This window comes from Salarias fasciatus, chromosome 9 (assembly GCF_902148845.1).
Source record: "Salarias fasciatus chromosome 9, fSalaFa1.1, whole genome shotgun sequence".
NCBI lineage: Eukaryota > Metazoa > Chordata > Actinopteri > Blenniiformes > Blenniidae > Salarias > Salarias fasciatus.
This window is the reverse complement of record NC_043753.1, coordinates 24,903,724-24,916,840: the sequence shown is the minus strand read 5'-3', so window position 1 is coordinate 24,916,840 and position 13,117 is coordinate 24,903,724.

The following is a 13,117-nucleotide window of genomic DNA, read 5'->3' as shown; positions in this document are numbered from 1 at the left end:
TTCATTTTCTGAGCGCTGACCTCCTGGAGGTTCTTCAGCGAGTGGAACCGGTGGCTGTTGCTCTGCCTCGTGATTTTTATGAAATCCAGGAGACAGGTTTTGTTTCAGGGCCTCTTTTATCTGTTGATGTGAAACGAAGCACACCTGAACTGCTGCTCCCTCCTCAGCACGTCTCTCTCTGATCGTCCATTAGGGCTCTCGTCACAACACTGTGCATAAAAAAGGACCAAACTAACAGACGTCCCACACAGAACGAGAAATATATGAATCAAAATGAATCCATGCAAATATCAATACACATAATACCCCCAAAGATCTGCTTCGTATAAATTGTAAATTGTTTTTCATTCTACCACCAAAATTAATGGAAAGAAGTAGAAATCTCATCAGTTTATATTAAAACATTAAAGAACAGTAAGAAATAGTTCGACAAATCACACATGAACTACATGTCTCCTCTTCCTAATGGATTAACAAAAAAAGCAAGTATGTTACAAGAGGCTAACGCTAACTGGAGCTAGTTTAGCAATTAGCCTTCAATCCATAACGTGATTATAGGTTGTATTTGATGGATTAAACCTTCAAAAAACTGAATGAAGACGGGTTTTACATCAAACAGAACTATCTACAACGCTCAACGTAACACTTAAAATGCAATTAATAACTTTTAAAAATACCACACACCAGTCAGCCGTCTGACAGAAGAGTTCAGAACCTTGGAGAGCGACCTCAGTTTGAAATCAATCAGACCTGAAGTCTGGCTCATCAACACAATTCAGCACCACGGACAGCAACAACACCATTCAGGTCAGAGCACAGGACGCTAAGGTATCAAGGTTTTGTAAAGCTGGCCGGCAGCCAACAGTTAACGTTTCACAAATTCAATACAAGTCGATCTCCTCACCACTATTTAAAGGACACGTCTCACGTCTCTGCAGCCCCAATGGTTTGTACTGCTCTCACTCTCTGTTCACATCAGTAAGTGACTGGTGATGGTATGATTTTACCCATAATTCATGAGGTCACATCTGGGATCCTTGTGTAAATTAGCACATTGCTAAGTTAAAGGCGCTATCCGCGATTTTAATTTAACCAGGGCGAGGAAAATGTTTTTTACATCATGTACTACGAAGTCCATGCTACATTTCTGTGAAAAAAAAAAAAAAAATCCCACATTGATCAGCGTGTTTCGGATATCTGGCCCGGCAAAGCGCTGCCTGAGGATTTAGCGTGACGACCTCTCTGCTCCACTGGCAGCAGCAGCAGGGGGGCGGGGCGGGGGCGGAGCCAGGCCGTCTTCAGCGCGTGCACGACAGCGGTAAACAGACCAGCGTGGAAGCCGAAGGAGCAACAGGGAAAGTGGCGATACCTCCACTTGCTGTTACAAATTCATTTCTGCAAGCTGCTGTCTGCGTTGAACATGTAGTGACAGGGTGAAACACGGTTCACCTGAGACGAAGGGCCGTTTATTTTGAACAAAGAAGAGTCGAAGTGGCTTCTGCTGTTTCCTCCGGAGGATTGTGCACGCGTACGGGATGTGCATGTAGCGTCGTGCACGCTGAGCGGGAGCAGAGCGGAGGGGGAGGGGGAGGGTTTTCTCAATGTGAGGAACCAGTCAGAGAGCTCGGGGGCGGAGCCAACATTTCAAACTGAAGTCAGGGCTCAGAATCACGGACTGCTCCTTTAACTGTGAGTCAGTATGAAGCCAGTCAAGTAACACAACACTTTTATTCAGTGTTTTCAACCTTTAGGACCAAAATCAATCTTGTAAAATGTTCAGCAGCCATGAAGCATCCAGGCTGAGACGAGCTGAGCTGTATAAGAACGAGTACAGCACGAAGAGGGTGATGATGGGATTTCTTGAAAGCGAAAGCAGTTTTGTCGGTGATACGTTTGGGGCAGAAGAAGAAGCACAACTTTTGAATGAAATGAAGTTTTGAGTGTGCCTGCCTGCCGCTCACTGCTGATTAATGTCCAGTAAGGCTGAAAAATGTGTCAAGAAGATGGATTAGATGAACATGACAAACAGTTTTTGCAGTAAACTGTGAATGTGAGACTTCAGAAGCTGCTCGCCTCATTTTAAAGGCCGATCAGGTTTTGTGGCTCCAGGTGAGTCTTCTGGTCCTCAAGGTTTCAGACTCCCAGTCTGTCAGGTGTTTCAGGTCCTCGCTGACTCCTCCCCGCCTCTTATCAGTGGGAAAATGCGTTATAAAATAAATTAAATCCATTTCTCATTTAATCATTCATGCAAAGGAGGTGTCAGAACTTGAACGTGGAGGAAACCTCGTCACCCACGAGGACATGTTGACGTCTTTTACACAACTGTAGGAACTGTGAAGCTGACAGCTACAAACACCATCAACGTTTTGATATGGAGCACAAGGTGACGAGTGGCTTCGTCTCCTCAGAACTGATCAGATGTGAAGTCAGTTAAAGTCCAGATGCTGCATGCACAGTGAGGACCTGAGGGTGAAAGGTCATTTCAGAAATACTGAATAAGGAGACAAGAGTTCCAGGTTCAGATATGATCCTCTCATCTGTCACAGTTAAATGTCCAGACCAGGGGTCGGCAACCCTTGGCACGTGTGGCACTAACACTGGGCACGTTTACATGCCACCTATATAATGGCTTATAAGGCAGAGCGGATGTGTCATGTAGACGTCCGAGTGGATCTGCTTCACTCTGAGCGGATTGTATTTCGGAGCCGATTGTACGAGGTGGTGTCGACCGATCGATAACCCGCTCCGTGTCTCATATAAAAGCTGCCTGACAGCGGAGCAGGAAGAAACGGGGGATTATTTGTTCTGCATGCGCGCCCCCGTACGTAGTGACGTGACGACGTGCGCAGTAAACGGGAAACAGGACTGTCAAAAACAAGCAGAGAAAACATTTTTTTAATAAAAACCCCGAGAGAAAAAACACTGGAGAGAAGAAATGGAAGCAAATCGCGCTACAGCGAGTTGTTTAAAGAGCTCCATAGCAAAAAACGAGCGATCGCCCCGCCGGTGTTATGGATTAACTGGTTCCCGTGTTAACGAGTGACGGCGGACTTCTGTGTAAACACATGCTGATAACAGCAGCTGTTAAAGTAAGACTCATAAAAGACTTTAAACTTATACATTCACTGTAACTGTAGAAAACCGACGTTCGCTAGATCGACTTCAAGTCTCAGTCATCTATTGGTCACAAGTTAACACGGGCACCAGTTAATTCGAAACATGAGCATGCAGAGCACAAAACACAAAGTTTATGAAAGCACTTTTTGGAGTAACAGAAAAAATATCTTTACAGATATGTTTGTATCTGCTTTATCTGAATGGAATACATTTCCAGGTATGTTTGAAATCTTTTTGTATTTTGTGTTAACTTGCGTTTTAGTTGATAATGGCACACACACTGATGAGAAAATTTTAAACTGGCACCCCATGACAAAAAGGTTGCCGACCCCTGCTCTAGAAGAACACAAAAGAAAACCAAAGTCAGAGAACACATGGACACCATTTGAAAACACATGGACAGGAAATAAACACTAAACATGAAGGAAATGACAACAGAAGCCTGATCCGCTTCAAGTCTAGAAGCTGTTATCAGGAGAAAACACTTTCAGGAATAAACCAGCTAACTTACTTTTGTTCCGTTCGAGGAGGAGCAGCGTTTTGACCAAACAGGCTCATCGTCGCTCCAGATGTCTTCGCTCGATACATCAACAAGTAGCTAGGAATCTGTACGTTTAGTGGACGGAGAAGAAAGTTTCAGTAACCATAATCCAGTAACCAGAACACACACCAGCCATCTATGGATGTCACCAAATACTTGATTCATTTATTTTATTTTATGTTGCACATATAGTCAAAACAACATGGCAGTGTGCATGGGAATGTAAAAAAGCCAAAAGGCTTGTAGAAATGCTGCTCCTGCACAAACTCAAAGTGAAAAAATGGAAAAAAGAGAGAAGGGATAAAAGAAAAGAAGAAAAAAACGGCATGTCCATCAGGAGGAGGAGCAGGAGGAGGAGGAGGAGGAAGAGCAGCAGGAGGAGGAGGAGGAGGAGGAGCAGGAGGAGCGGCGTCTGAACCTTCAGTTCCTTGAAGGTGAAGCAGGGCAGCGAGGCTGGTTTGTCCTCTCAGCAGCAGCAGAGCCAGGCCTTCAGACGGTCCTGCAGCAGGTCCCTCTGCTGGTCCAGACTCCGAGAACCCACAGGAGCAACTCAACAACATCGATGTCCTTTCCAATAAAAACAGTTTTCACCCCATATGTGTCTGAATTCACTGGTTCTTGCTCAACACAAGCACAGCAGTGTTTTTGCATTTGGCCTTTCTTTCTCAGTAGTGATGCTGAATGGAGATGAAATAACTTCATTTGTAAAGGTTGGACGTGGTGGTGTTTTGAATATTTTATATGGTGATTATCATGAACTTCAGACAATTCTGCGCTGCGACACGTTACAGTAACAGGGTGCTTTATGGAAACACACTTCAGTCTGACTGCTGGTTGAAGAGCGAAAGGTAAGGTGGAGCCAGAGTCATGTACATGTAGGAAGAAGCCAGTACTGATTTAATATTACCCTGTTACAGCTTTAAACACACTAAACACAGCCTTATGAAACAATCCTTCTGTCATCAACCAACTCTTCTTCTGAGCTGGCCTCATGTTGACAAGCATGTAGTCTCGTTTGACACGAAACCTTTAACAGCAAACTTCTGTCTGTCAGAAAAAAATGATGAATTTTACCCAGTTGTGAGCAGACCTGTGCTTCATATAGAACAGAATAGACTGTATTTATCTCACCATGGAGGCATTCAGTTATGGAGGCTCGTAGAACAAAGGGCTGCAACTAAATGAAATTTGCAAATAAAGAATAAGTAATAGAAATCTAAAAAAAGAAAAGATATAACTTGATATACAACAGATCTAAAATATAACACTTCTACTACTACTAAAATAAAACTGGAGCTATAATATATAGAAATATGTACAGGGATGTTAGAGCAACAGAATGCGTGGATAATAAAGTGTCCATGGCTGATTTGGGGTTCTACAGTGACCATAATATAATATCTATATAGTGTCAACAGGATTCAGACACTGTCTCACCTCTGATTTTCAATGACTTGATAATTCGTGACTGAATTTCCATGACCACAAAACAGCCTCACGCTTCACTGAAATGTAGTTTTATTCAGTACTGAAACATGAGGAGCTGAGCAGAGCTCCTCGGAGCTCCTCCACTCCTCCATCTGATGTCTTGTTTTGCTGGCGCGATTGCCGGTGCGTAATGACGTCACTTCCTGTGGCATTCATCACCCCGCCTACATTACAACAGGAACCCCACAAATGGAAACGCGACACGTGATTTGTGCCTGGTATGCTTTAACCGACCCGATCCTACCAGACCCGACCCGTACCGAAACCAGCTGCGCAGTGGAAAAGGGGCTTTAGAACACCCAGAGCTCTCATCTGAGCCCACCCCCAGCTCTCCAGCTCATTCGAATAAAAACTTATAGCCAATTCTGTGATGCTGTGCTCAATGTCATAACTTTGCATCCCAAGGTCACACTGGCCTGAGAAGGTTGTTGAATTGTTCAGGTCACCCCCAGCTTTCATATGAGCCCAGCTCCACCTGTCCAGGTCTTTCCCAGACTGAGGTAGAGCTGACGTTTCAGAATCTGTCAGTGAATGTCGGAATCTGTCAGCCACTGACAGATTCTGCGCTGAGCCTCTAAAATCTTCAAAAATCAACTGAGGTTCATGAAATCACCTCTACACCACTGAGAACACCCCCAGCTTTCATTTGAGCCCATCCCCACCTGTCTAGGTGTTTCTCAGACTGAGTTAGAGCTGACTTTGCAGAATCTGTCAGCCACTGACCGATTCTGCACTGGGCCTCTAAAATCTTCAAAAATCAACTCAGAGCCTTGAAACCACATCTACACCACTTAGTACAAACCCATCTGTGATTTGAGTCCATCCCTCGGTGTCTTGGTCTTTACCCGGCTGAGTTACAGCTGACTGCAGAATCTGTCAGTGAATGTGAGAATCTGTCAGCCACTGACAGATTCTGCACGGGACCTCTAAAATCATCAGAAATTAGCTGAGGGCCCTGAAACCAAGTCTACACAACTTAGAACACTCCCAGCTTTCATATGAGCCTATCCCCACCTGTCCAGGTCTTTTCCCAGACTGAGGTAGAGCTGACTTTGCAGAATCTGTCAGAATCTGTCAGAATCTGTCAGCCACTGACAGATTCTCAACTCAATTGATCTTCACAAATCAATTGAGGGCCCTGAAACCACCTCTACACCACTTAGTACAAACTCATGTTTGATTTGAGTCCATCCCAAGGTGTGTAGGTCTTTTCCAGACTGAGTTAGAGCTGACTTTGCAGAATTTGTCAGTGAATGTCGGAATCTGTCAGCCACTGACAGATTCTGCGCTGAGCCTCTAAAATCTTCAAAAATCAACTGAGGTCCATGAAATCACCTCTACACTACATATAACACCCACAGGTCTCATCTGAGCCCACCCCCAGCTGTTTAGCTCATTTGCATAAAAAGTTACAGCCAATCCTGTGATGCCACGTCCAATGTCCTATAACTTTACATCCCAAGGTCACACTGGCCTGGGAAGGGTGTTGAATTGTTCAGGTCGCCCCCAGCTTTCATATGAGCTCTGTTGAGGATGGAGTTTTCTTGCCTCCGGTGCCAGGCTGGGCTCCCCTCCGATTGCTCCTTGTACCGTAAAGATTCTTTCTTTGGTCCCAAATAGAGTGCAGAAATAAAGAGTCCCAATGCAGATTTCCAACGCTGGTTACATATTATTTGTGCGAAGCCTCTCGACAGAATTCTGGTCCTCTGTGTCCCTCGTCTGTCCGCGAGCAGTCCTCACTGACAGAGTCAGAGGGAAAGGCGATGTCTAATCTAATGTGTGTGTATTTATGAAGTCTTCCGCTCACAGGGGGGTGATATTTTCATTCTTCTGGGTCACAGCACAGCCGCTCTGCCTGATAAGGAGTTGTCTTTCTGCACAGAGATACTCAAAGATTCCTTGCATGAACATTAGCATATGTCTGATTAGGCGAGCAAGATTATGGTTCACAAGCTGCATTTCTCCTTGATTTTAAATAGCTCAGAAGACAGTAGAATAGTAATAGAAATTGTAAATTTCCACAGCCCATCCCCACGTGTCTAGGTCTTTCCCAGACTGAGTTAGAGCTGACGTTTCAGAATCTGTCAGTGAATGTCAGAATCTGTCAGCCACTGACAGATTCTGCGCTGGGCCTCTCAAATCTTTCCTTTCCTTTCCTTACCTATATAAATTTCAACGAAGCCATTGTACAGTCTAAATTAGCTTCACTCGATATCAACAAGGCTCAAGGCGCTGATGCCAGTCCTAATATTTGCTCTCTCGTCCTAGCTCGACCACTGGCACATCTGTTTTCTCTCTCGTTTCAATCGGGAATTCTACCAAGGGTGAGGAAATCCACTGTCGTTGTACCCATCTACAACTGTAAAGGTGACTCCTCGCAACCTGGAAATTACAGACCAATATCTCTAATATCTTGTGTTGGTAAAATAATGGAAGATATTATTAATGATCACCTGGTGAGAAATATTCTTATGCATTCTTCTCAACTTGGATTCTTGAAAGGCCACTCTGCAACAGATCAAGTAGCCTGTGTCTATCATCACTGGGCCTCAGTACGTTAACAAAATCTCTCAACAGCGGCTGCATTTCTCGAAATCACTAAAGCATTTGGCAGTTTTCCTCATAACACACTACGATCACTATTGCCTTCGTTTGGCATTCGCGGTAATCTTTATGCTCTCTGACTACACGACAGAACAAAACGGACTCACATCGACAGACAACTCTCTGCCCCATCTCATAATACCTCTGGTGTTCCGCAGGAAAGTGTTTTAGCCCCCACATTATTTCTGGTCTTTACCTCTGCCAGGAGGTTATGCAATCATGTCAGTTTGTTGGTTTGTTAGCAAGATTATGGAAAAAGTAATGGACGGATTGCAATGAAACTTTGTGGAGAGGTGGGTCTTGGGCTAACTTAGAATCCATTAAATTTTGGTGATGATCCGGATCACTGTCTGGTTCGAGGAATTTTTTAAAGGATTCTTTATCATTGAGAGATAGGGAGTCTTTCACATGGTTGGGCAGGCCCGCCGACAGGGGCGACAAACGCCTGGTTCACAGGACGCGCCGCTTCCGACGCGGAAGTGGAAGTGCCGTGCACCGACTGTCAGATCGGCGCCCCTCTTAACCGATCTGACGGTTCATACAAGAGGCACGGGACAGCGCCGCATGCGTAGCGGCTCGCGCCGTGGACCGCGGCGCTCCGCTCCTCTCTATTTTCTCTGCGAGCCGCGCGCCGTGCACCGCCAGCTGTAAAGCTGGACAGAGCAGATCACACCACACAGGAAGTCGGGAACGGAAAATACGAGAGAATCCGGTCAATTTTCAAATTAAAATGAAGTAAAATAACATAAATTATGTCACTTTTTGGTTTTCCTTTTCAGATAAACACACACACACACACACACACACACAGGGAGCGAGGGGGACAGGGCGACAGAGAGAGGCACCGCACACTGCAGCGCTCTGCTCCGATCACACCTCCGATCACAACGTTTGATTATACGTGGTGTTCTTATTGTTGTTGGTGACTGATTGGAGCTGTGGCGGAGGTCTGCGCTCTCTGAGTGCCGATTTTTAGTTATTAATAATTTGCTTGTGACTGCTGACCGCCTTGCAACTGCTCTTCGAGAAATGGGCAGAAAAAGTTCTATTTGTTCTGCTGCATATGCAGATGACACTTAGTTTTCTGTATCCCACAAAGACCCAATGACTGCTGCTACATACCTAAACATTGTTTCAATACACGTATCACGCTGGGCTGCTAGTTGGGGAATGATGTTTAACCCTTCTAAAACAATATCTTTGTTCATCTCAAAGTGTCATCCACAGCTAAGGCCAAAGGGCATTTCCTTCATGAATGGATTTATACCTTTCTCTAAATCCTGCACATACCTAGGAGTGGTCCTGTCTGATGATCTGAAGGTTGGGGAGCATATATGTCATATTTGTGTAAGAGTTAATACCCCTTTCACACTGCAACTAGCGGGTCGATCCGTGTTTTCGACCCGCTAATAATCGCCTTTTGTGTCCTTTCACACTGCCTGCAGACCCGAGTCTAAACCGCCTGCTGATGAGCCGCGTCGCTGCGTTTTCCCGCCCTGATAGTGTCCCACGTTGATGACATCATCAGCACGACGGAGCAAAGCGAAAGTAAACAATGCAGCGGAACACCGTCCCTGTTACCTGTAGACAAATCTCCTCTTCCCCACGGATCCAGAGGAGCTCTCTGGTCTCGCTGTCCTGCCAATGCTGGGTCGTCTTGATGAAGGAAATCTCACGCTGTGTCCAGAAACAACAACTAGCGCGCTAACGTAGCCACGCTGCGTCGATATCATCACGTAAGTTACCGCGTCGACTCGCGTCTGCCTTTCACACTCCCTTTCGCCCCTCCCACTAAAAGCCAATAGTAGTGACGATTGCAGGGTTGAAAAACCCGGGTCTAATGCCGGGTGAACCCTTTCACACTGCCATGAGGAGCCAATTAACTCGCGGGTTTAAACAGGTTTTTTGGCTGGTGTGAAAGCGGCTTATGGAACTTTTCGTCTTGAAAGCCTTAAGCCAATACATCCCTCGCAAAGTCCAACTTCTTAACAGGGATTACCAGGACTCCTCAAGCCTCTCTGCAGAGCATCTATCATCGCAGAGTCCACAGGAGAGCTGCCTTTATCGTTAGGGATCCCACACACCCTCAGCATGGACTATTCACACTCCTACCTTCTGGTCGGAGGTATAGGAGTGTGAAGTGCAGAACCACAAGATTTAAGAACTCTTTTTTCCCAACGGCCATCAGACTCCTGAACCACTGAGCAATAGCTCCCCCTCATGGGCATTGACCCACAATCTGCACACATGAATAATTTCTGTGCTACTATTTATGTGAATCGGTTGCACCTCATACTAATCGTCTTCACACACTGCACGCATTTTTATAGTGCCGTATTTATGCACATAGCATTTAGCCCATACTTATAGTGTTTCTGTCTATTATACAGATATTCTATTTATTTTTTTTATTTATTTATCTGTCATCTCGAAAGCTCATTTTTATTTATTTACTTTGGCTTTCGGCATCCACTGTGGGCAGCAAAGTAAGAATTTCATTGCCCAGGGAAACGTGTTTCTTTACTGTGCATATGACAATAAATCTTTGAATCTTGAATCTTGAATCTATAAGGCTATTATTCTGCCTCATTTTGAGTATGGTTCTATTGTGTTTGCTGGAATTGGTCAGGTTCTATCTGACACTTTAGAGCGCCTTCAGGGCAGAGCTATTAGACTTATTCTTCACATTCCTGTTCGGGAATCTGTCCCAGAAGAAGACTATAACGTTCTTTGACAATGAACTCTTTCGGAAACTGCAGTGTATCTTTAACATACCCCAGGTATGTCAGCAACTGGGTGAATGGTCTGATCTGAAAGGTATTGATTGTAGAAAGACAAGGACATGGTTGTTACCTGACGCCGGGAACGCACTGGACGCGGAAGCGTAGCGGAGGCGCGGCGCGCGGCGCGAACATCTCCGCACCGGCGCTTGGCTGTTCGCACTGGAGGCGTATCTGCTGCCTGCGCTCTCCGCACTGGTCACACATCGACTGCACTCGGCTGGATCCGTCTGCTCTCGGTTTTCACATCTCTGTCTCGCTCTGCCAGTATGGATGTGTGTTGTGGTGACTTGTGGAGAGACTTTTTCTCCTTTTGTCCCCTTTTCTTCTGCATCACGCGAATCTCTGTGGCTGTGTGTGTGTGTGTGTGTGTGTGTGTGTGTGTTTGATTGGGTGCGTACGTGCGTATGTCTGTTTGTGTGTGTGTCCGTCTCTCTTGTGATTAGACCCAACTGACAGACGGACGAGCAACACCGTAACTAATCGTCATTTAATTTATTGTATTTTGAAAATTGACCGGGTTCTCTTGCCTTTCCTGTTTCCGACTTCCCGTCTGGTCCGATCTGCTTGATCCAGCTTGACAGTTGGCGCTCTCGCCGCTCGCGGCTCGCGTGAAAAATAGAACGAACCGGAGCGGGCGTGCGCTGCACAGTGCGAGCCACGGCGCGCACGGCGCCCCCCTGCGCGTTGTGTGCGACCAGTCAGATAGGTTAGCATGGGAGGCGATCAGAAGCGCTTCCGCGTCCAGTGCGTTCGGGCCGTGAGACCCTGTATCAAGTAGAGCGTTACACTCGACCCCTTTTACTTTCACGTCAGCAGTGCTCTTACTAACAACTAGCCCTTTTGGTAAGGTTCTGGTTTTAGTCACTCTGTGCTCTTTTAATTTGGCTTTCGATTTTGTCTTTGGTTCAGTTGTGGGACTTAGAGGTTGATCTGTTTCCATGTGTCCCTCAATGGAAACACTGTTTAGTTTAGAGGTTTGTCATGTGTTGGGTTTTCTTTTCCCCAAGCGTGTTGTTTTTCTTTTAGTTGGCTTCTTTTCGCGGACACTAAGGTGGGATTCGGAGGATCAGTGCAGTTTGTCTTCACCACAGCGAAAACAGTACCATGACTTTGGCTTAACTGTTGTGGATGTGGCTTCTGAGGTAAGTTTAGGGGTTGTTGGCATATTCTGAACTGATTTCACTTTCTCTTTCTCTTTTTCTTTTTTCTTTGCAGATTTGTTCGCAACTGACTGTTGTTTGGAACTTGAGAGAACGGTGATTTGGGCCTGCAGTTCAACACTTTGCTTCTGAAGTTGTTGCATATCTGATGGTTGGGCGGAGAAAGATTGAGGGGAATCATATGGGTCAGAAACATATGCTTCATGCATATGTGTTGCAGCTTCACTTTTTGGTTTCTGGAACCCAAATGTTTTTTCATCCTATTTGCTTTTGTAGTTTCTTTGTCCTCTTCTGTACGTCGGAGTAAAAGCTCTGGGAAAGTAGGTGGTTTATCTTTTCGCTGCTCAAGCTGAAGGTTGTTGATCAGTGCATTGTTCCAGCAGCCCCTACAAAACTGCTTTAGAAGCTGCTTGTCTGAGTCTTGTGGTGAAATGGTTTTCATTTTCACAATTCCGTTCAAGAAGGTCTGTAGTCTTTGAAGATAGTTGGAAGGTTTCTCGCCTGAGTTTTGATTTACACTGAGAAACTGGGCATAAACTTCATCTCCATCTTCCACCGTGGCATAAGCTGAGTCACGCAGATCCAGAAAAGCTTTTGGATTTGCATGGGGACCTAGCAATTTGACCACAGTCGCTGCAGGGGGAAGCAAACTTCAGGAGGAAGGTAGACACTATTAGATGTAATATTTTGTCTTCTCAGAATAACATGGTTTTAAATACATCTGGGTGTCTGCCTTCACCAGAGGAAACACTGGACAGTTTTGTCCTGGTTAATGCTGAGACTCTTGATAAAGTTTTCACCTCGGCGAGGCCCACCACATGCCTTTTACACCCTGTACCCACAGAGTTTTTGAAATCCTTTAATGATTCTTTTCGAGATGAACTTTTATACATGATGAACTGCTCTCTTCAGACGGGGGTCTTTCCTGCCGCCTTTAAAGGGGCGGTGGTGAGGCTGAAAAAGAGCAATTCAGATTTTAATGATTTTAACAATTTTAGACCGGTGTCCACCTTACCACTCTTAAGCAAAATATTAGAAAAGCTTGTTCTTATTCAGTTTAATGATTTTATCAGCACACACAATGTCCGAGAGACATTTCAGTCTGGTTTTAGAGTAAACCACAGCACAGTGTTGGTCTTACTGGATCTAAGCGCTGCGTTCGATACAGTAGACCAGGGGTCGGCAACCCAGGGTTGGCACGCCTGGCATTAACACTGGGCACGTTTACATGCGCCCCATATAATGGTTCATAGGGACGAGTGGGTTGTCAATGTGTCGTGTAAACGCCAGGGTGGATCTGCTGCACTTGGAGCAGATTGTATTTGGAAGCCGATTGTACGAGGCGGTGTACACCGATCGATAATCCCCTCCGTGCCTGACAGCGGATCGGAAAAAATGGGGGATTGTTTGTTCCGCGCACGCGT